Raw genomic sequence first — 5,923 nt, 5'->3', positions numbered from 1 at the left:
AGCACAGAATCACATGCTGGCTTGTCCTAGTGGAAGGTCACAATCTAATAGCAATTTCTGGGAAATGTTTTTGTCTGTGACTGCAAGAGCACTGTTTGTGTTTGTCTCTGTTTACTCCAGTGAAAAGGAGCTTGATACCATCTCATCTGTGGTCCTTCTATGCACCTAGGTTGCTTCCATAGGCTTTTTGTTTCCTATGATACAAACTCAATTTCTTATTGATTGGATTTAATGTTGAGGAAAAACTACTCACAGTGTGTCTTTGTTGCTATATTATCATAGCTCTCCTATAATTTACTTTGAAATAAACAGAGGTAAATAGTTGTTTTCTCCCTCTGCATTAGCAAGCCTACCTAGATATTAAATATATAAATATATAAAAACCTTTTAACAGCATCTTTTTTTCTCAATCATACCCATCCTGTCATCAGTAAAGAGGATGAACCTGGCTGCTTAATATCCAAAGTAAAAGAACAGTTCTTTCTCCTGTGCAGTACACACAAAAGGCAAAGAAATTATTTATATTGTAAGTAGGTTTTTTTTTTTCAATTTCCTCCTAGGGGACTTTGTGAAGTAGAATTTCACATACAGACAACGGGAGAAGAAACCAGGGCAGGACCTAGATAGTAAGATGTCCATTCAACTTGCTGTTGTGCAAACTTCTCCCAATCTTTTTATTATTCCAGCAATCACTAGCTTATATGGGGCATCTTACTAAAAGCAGAGGGAGGTGCTGTAGGGAAGGACGTATGTGACAAACAGAGCAAACAGAGAAGTAATGGGGAGAATATGAAGAAGAAAGTGCAAGTATTTTCTTCTTTTTGGTTAAACCACTGTGACATATTTAATTTGTGACTGGAGAGAACAAATTAATCTGTATGTCAGACAAGCGTGTGGAAGCTTTGAAATTTTTTTGGGTAAATTTATCATTGCAAAGTCAAGCTGTCATTGGCTTAAGTGGGAGAGGCAATTGCAGGATCACAGAATTGAAGGAGGAAAAAAGAATAATTTAAGAGGCTTGTGTTTTAAAATAAGAAAATGAAAGATCAAGATAGTAGTAAATTAATGTTACAAACCAAATAGCACCTATGAAAATGTTCTTCATGTCTGCTATTATTACTGAGGCAGAGACCATCTCTAGTGAGAGTTGTGCTGAGCTAACGAGCCACTCTGCAGTCACTCTGGGCTAGTCCCTGCCTCAGATGTGCATGACCATGATGGTGAACTGTGAGCCCCTGCACAATGCAGCAATGGGTTTTGAAGGTGTAATGACCTCCAAATTTCTTCCAGAAACAACTAATGGTCAGTACAAAATAGAATTTCTTAAGGTATATGAAAACACAATAATAATCGGATGGTCATCTCATGCCCTGGAGCTTTCCTTTCCCAGTACATTCTGGTTCTATTGTTAGTCTCAAGCTTTAATGGGCAAAGTGGTTGACTCACTTCTTATTGCCTTCACCTCTTCATGAACTTTGGGAAGGGGATGTCATATCCTTCTGTAATACATGTCTGCTTGGCTTTAAAAATACTTCCTGGGGTACACAACAAATTTGTATGTATTTTGGCCCATTTGAGCTTGCTTTTTAATTATTATTTATTTACTTGGATTGCTCAGTTCAGGATTTCTCTCCCCCCAACTTCCCACCACACACAAACATGATAGCATTGTTGTTAGACAACACTCAGATCACATTCTGTTTTCCTGTTTTGATGGCTTCTGGTTTTCAGATTTCAGCTCTTTAAATTTTGTTTCTTACTTTATTTGAGTGTTCCCAAAATGTTTGTGTTGCCATGCACAATTTTATGGCAAACAACTTGTTTGACTGAACTAAATCACTGTTCCTAACATCCTTTTTGTCATACTGGAGCTCTGTAATGAAACAGCAAATCTGAGCTCTGATATTCTGTCAGTCCTCATCTGTGCTGCTGGAACTGCCAGGAGAGTTTCTGTCACTTGACAGTGACAGAATTGTTGCTGTCATGCTCAGCATGACAATTTTATGTCACTGTCAGTACTTCAGTGTATGTTTCTTTCAGAGATGGGATTCACATAAAGTTAAGAGTGGTCCCATCACTTTCAGTGCCCTCATCTCCTTCAGCCAGGCACATATTTGCTATGCAGGCTTGATATCTAACAAGAATTTGTGATTCACCTTGTGAACTTGTGACACTGTGCGTGTCTAATAATCATTGTAGCTTGATTAGTTTTTATTTCTGACTGAACTGATCCTACTTTGGTTCATGTTAATTGAAACTCCATGTAGAGTTTGCACTCTTCTAATAGCAATTCCAGCTTCCTCCTAGATGCTTGTTCAAGCATCAGTTCCTAGCAAAATTTTTTCCTCATCTTTTAGCTCACCCTGATAAGAACCAAACAAAAGAAGGGATTTTACATTCTACACAAATGTCATAAGTTAACTATGTTCAGCTCTTTATATTGAGAAAACTTTGATGTCATTTAGCTAATATCTGCACAACTGATCACCTGTCAGAGGGACCTCACGCTGAATCTCTCAGATAAGGTCTTGGTTTGAAAATGCTAGGTCTTAGCAGACATGTCTGTATTCTGGGAATTGTTACAGCATGTCATCTATTGAAGGGTATTCTTTCAGGAGAATCTAACTCCAGGCTTTTTTGGGAAAAAAAAAAAAAAAAAAAAAAAAGTCTAACAGCTACCAATAATGTCTACCTTCTCAGCTTGAACAGGCATTGAAGTTTCAGATGTTATACGTTTCTGTAGTCAGTCTTTAAGGACCAGCTACAGCATATGAAAATAAAACACGTTTCCCTTTGCCATCAATCCCTGTGAAAGGTTATACAAATCCAGCCTTATCCACTGTAGAAATGGTTCTGCTTTTAGAACCACTATCATCCTGTATTTCTTCTCCAAATACTGCATTCTTGCTTCCATTTGTTCTGAATTTGTTTTCCTGCTCTCAGATGCTAATTCTGTAGCAGAATGTGTTTCCAACAAAATTAGTCTTCCTTGTTCTCTGCTGCTTGGATTCTTTGTGAAGTACTGGCTGATGCAGCAGTACTTTCCCATGAGTTTTCAACATTGTGCTTAATTTTTAACCCTTGCAGGAGCCTTACAGTCAGTTTACAGAGCAAAAGACTCCACCTCCACACCAGCACTGTCGCTTTGCCATGTGACATACCATAACTAGAGCACTCATGGACTGCAACTTGTATTAATTTAGTTGGATAAGAGTTCCCCAAGATTATGAGCATGTTTTGATTGATACTGGGATTGTTTCCACTACTATTTCTGTACAAAACTTCATCTCATTCCGGCAGAGTATCTCCCTGGAAAGGCCTGTTCATTATGATTCCCTGGTCTGACTGAATCATTTCTACAAAAGAAAGAGGTTTTTATCTCTGTCAGATTTGAGAAATTTCTTTGCAGACTTTGTTTTCTACCCAGGAGTTCATCTCAGTACTGTAATAAACTGCAGTAGAAATATCATTTTATAAATAAACCCAAAGGTATTGCACAATGCAATTGAACATACCCAGAATCAAATCAAGTGTGATTACATTGTAGTGAGCTGGCACTTGGAAATGTATGATGAAATTCAGAACGGGTAATCTTGAGTCATTAACCACCTACTTGAATTTAATTTCCATCCTGTGCCAGAGTGATTGAGAAAGTGAATTGAATGTGTGCTGATCAGTAATCTAGACAATGTCTTACCTTCAAATATCTTCTGTACTAGGGATGGATAAGCTAGGGAGTTATCTATAAATTAACACACCTTCTTTCACTCTCTTCCACCCTGTAAAGTAGCTGGTAAAATACAGAGCATTTAAAAAAAAAAAGAAAAGAAAAAGAAAGAAAAATTCATCACCTTATTTTTCACTACAGAAGTTCCAGTTCAGGCTAAGCAGTTAAGGAAAAAAAAAAAAAAAAGTTTCAGTTTTTTTCAGGATCAGGGAAGGGAAAGAAACATGGCTTGGCTTGCCAGGATTTATCTTTTTGTTTGTCTTCAGGGTGACAAATCTCAAGTGTCTACTTTTTCTTCTCATTTTCCCCCTACAATTGAAAAGTAGGGCAGATTCCTTATGGATCCTGAGAACCCAAAGCAGATTTTGTTTTGTTTGCTTATTATTTGACGATGCTGCCTTTTAATAGATCAGCCAGTTCCAAGTAACTCCCTCTTCGTTCCTTAGCCCTAGAAACATTTTAATTTTTGTTTTTTTTTTTTCTTGAATAAATACCAGAAAGTGACAACCATGTTTCATTGGTTCTGTTTTGCAACTTAGTGCTACTAACCACAGGGTTTGGTTTCCTTGTATGTATGGTGAACAAAACCAAATCTTAAAACACTTTCCTCCCACCCATCTCTTCTTCCTAGTCTTAACTTCACTCCTGATTTCATTACCTCCTCACCACGGCTGGCACATAGGGAGGGAGAGTGGGGGTTGGGGTCAGTTCATCACACATTGTCTCTGCCGCTCTTTCCTCCTCAGAGGGAGGACTCCTCACACTCTTCCCCTCCTCCAGCATGGGTTCCCTCCCACGGGAGACAGTCTTCCACAGACTTCTCCAACGTGAGTCCTTCCCATGGGCTACAGTTCTTCATGAACTGCTTTAGCGTGGGTCCTTTCCATGGGGTGCAGTCCTTCAGGAAGGGACTGTTCCAGCATGGGTCCCCCATGAGGTCACAAGTCCTGACAGCAAACCTGCTCCAGTGTGGGCTCCTCTCTCCACAGGGGTCACAGGTCCTGTCAGGAGCCTGATCCTGTGTGGGCTTCCCACAGGGTCACAACCACCTCTGGGTATTCACATGCTCCAGTGTGGGGTCCTCCACGGGTTGCAAGTGGACATCTGCTCCACCATGGACCTCCAAGAGCTGCAGGGGGACAGCCTGCCTCACCATGGTACCATTGTCTTCACCACAGGCTGCAGGGGAATCTCTGCTTCAGGGCTTGGAACACCTCCTCCCCCTCCTTCTTCACTGACCTTGGTGTCTGCAGAGTTGTTTCTCTCACATCTTCTCACTCCTCTCTCTGTCTGTAATTGTGCAGGGTTTTTTTAACCTCTTTTTAAAATCTGTTTTCCTGTCATAGAGATATCACATCGCTGATGGGCTCGGCCTTGGCCAGTAGTGTGTCTGTCTTGGAGCCTGCTGGCATTGGCTGTGTCAGACACAGGGAAAGCTTCTGGCAGCTTCTCACAGAAGCCACCCCTGCAGCTCCCCTCCTACCAAAACCTTGCCACACAAACCCAATACACCTGATGATAATGGACATTAGACCTAACTCATGTTACTGTCGGCTAACAAATTATGAGGATATGAGATATTTCTCTCAGCAGCCTGAACAAAACGTAGAGTGGTTAAAAGCTGACTGAGCCAGTCTGGGTTGTGATTTACCCCGCAGTTCTAGGAAGCTCTTACAGCTGATGGGATCTCTGCAACCGAAAGCAAGCCCTAGCAGATGGACCCTGCCACACCCTCAGAGGTCGAGGCAGAGGCATAGCTGCTGCACTGCATGTTCCTGTGCTTTCAGCACTGTGTGCAGCCCCTGCCTTCACCTTCCATCCTGCTCTCCTCCAGATATCTCGTCCAGCTGGGAGAGCTGTGCCATGCTGGGGACATCCTCGTCAGCCAGTGTTTGGGGCTCCCACGATTCTCTCTTCCTCTAGCTGTGTTGTCAAATAAGGGGTTCCTAAACATAATGTCTTGTCTGACTCCTTTTATTTGCTTGGTCTTCTGTCAGGTAGCAATTTTTCCTGGGTTCCAGGTATTGTCCATCTTTGCTACAGATGCATGCTTATCCTCCATTGCTTTACTCTGCTTTCCAGGAATGACTTTCTGTGCAGAACCAATATTCTGAGGACTAGAGTCATGGTCTGCTGCTGTGGGTAAAAGTACATATTAACAGCTCCTTGGTAAAGGAAACATTTAGCTTAACTGTT

This window comes from Antrostomus carolinensis, unplaced genomic scaffold (assembly GCF_000700745.2).
Source record: "Antrostomus carolinensis isolate BGI_N321 unplaced genomic scaffold, ASM70074v2 scaffold16531, whole genome shotgun sequence".
NCBI lineage: Eukaryota > Metazoa > Chordata > Aves > Caprimulgiformes > Caprimulgidae > Antrostomus > Antrostomus carolinensis.
The sequence above is the reverse complement of the archived record's forward strand: the minus strand, read 5'-3'. Positions refer to the sequence as shown.